The sequence below is a fragment of the Dipodomys ordii genome, unplaced genomic scaffold (assembly GCF_000151885.1).
Source record: "Dipodomys ordii isolate 6190 unplaced genomic scaffold, Dord_2.0 Scaffold4, whole genome shotgun sequence".
Classification (NCBI taxonomy): Eukaryota; Metazoa; Chordata; class Mammalia; order Rodentia; family Heteromyidae; genus Dipodomys; species Dipodomys ordii.
This window is the reverse complement of record NW_012267220.1, coordinates 3631504-3633280: the sequence shown is the minus strand read 5'-3', so window position 1 is coordinate 3633280 and position 1777 is coordinate 3631504.

The following is a 1777-nucleotide window of genomic DNA, read 5'->3' as shown; positions in this document are numbered from 1 at the left end:
CCGGAAGTGGCGCTGTGGCTCAAGTGGTAGAGCGCTAGCCTTGAGCTGAAGAGCTGAGGGACAGCGCCCAGGCCCAGAGTTCAGGCCCCACGACCGGACTCCAAAAAAAATAATTCTCTTTTTTAGTTACACATGTTAAAATTTAATTATTTTTATTGTTATTGTAGAGATGATGTACAGAAGGGTTACAGTAACATAAATTAGATAAAGAGTACATTTCTCTTCAAATGTTACCATTTCCCTCACTCTTTACCAGTTTTTCCCTCCTGTCTACACTCACAAGTTGTATAGTTCACTTTCAACATACTGTATAATATCACTGCTGTATTTGTTCACCTTTTGTCCCTCCATTTCTATGCCTCCCCTTTAATCTCCAATAAAAGAACAAACAAGACAAAAGGAAAAGAAAACCGAAACAGAACCCAAAAAAACCTCTTGTTCCCATTTTTTGGAGTTCATTTTAATAAATATTATTTTATATGCTCATATGCATATAGCTATTGCACCTTTGTGATCTGCTTCTAAGAATATCCTCCTTTGAGCTCTCTCTATGTTAATCCCTAGAGAAATGTATAATTTATCATGTCCCAGTATGTTTTTTTTTATCATCCAGTGTGTTTCCTTATAGAGTTATAGGCACATTCTAGTTAACAAAAATGAGAGAAACCATACAATCTATGTTTCTTAGAGTCTGGCTTACTTCAGTTAATGTAATTTTTTCACTTTCTATTTCCTTATGAATAGTACAAGATCATTCTTTCTAGTGGAAGTGTAAAATTCCATTGTGTATATATACTACATTTTCTTTATCCATTTGTCCACTGAGGGGTATCTGGGTTGATTCCATATCTTAGCTATGGTAAACAATGTTGCAATGAACATGGTTGTGCTGGTAGCTTTAGTGTGCCCTGGTTTGTGTTCATGGACAAATGCCCAGGAATGGAATTGCTGGGTCATAGGGAAGCTCTATGTTTAGTCTTTTGAAGGACCTCATAATGCTTTCCAAGCAGTATGCTGAACAAGTTTACATTCCCACTAACACACACTGCTTAAATTTTAAATGTTCAATAGGTATATGTGGCAAATGTCTAACATATCAGACAGAAAAAATAGAATGTTTCACTAGTTCTAGAAAGCTCAACTGGGCATCACTGAAGAAATTGGCATGAAAATTCTGAAAAGTTTGCCACTGTCATTACCAAGCATTTTCACAGAAGCATAAACTATATAAAGATTAGATATTAAGGATAAGAATGAAATAAAAGAAAAATGATATTATATTATTTAGTAATTTAATTTAATTGATTAAGAATGTAACTTTTTTCTATGTCAAAAAATACCTTAAGATAGTTGCTTTTGACAATGAGTAGAGAGAGGAAAATTAATTAAACACTCTACCAACCAAGAAGGGAATGGATAAGAAATCAAAAGTGTGGGAGAAAAGGTCATGATAAGAGATCAGAAATGTAGAAAGAAAAGGCAAAATGGGGCTGGGAAGGTGGCTCAGTAGTAGAACACTTGCCTTACATGAATGAGGCCCTGGGTTTGATTCCTCAGTACCACATAAGCAGAAAAAGCTGGAAGGGCGCTGTGGCTCAAATGGTATAGTGCTAGCCTTGACCTGAAGAGCTGAGAACAGCGCCCAGGACCAGAGTCCCCACAAGTGACCAAAGAGAGAGAGAGAGAGAGAAAGAAAGGGAGGGAGGGAGGAAGGAAGGAAGGAAGGAAGGAAGGAAGGAAGGAAGGAAGGAAGGAAGGAAGGAAGGAAGGAAGGAAG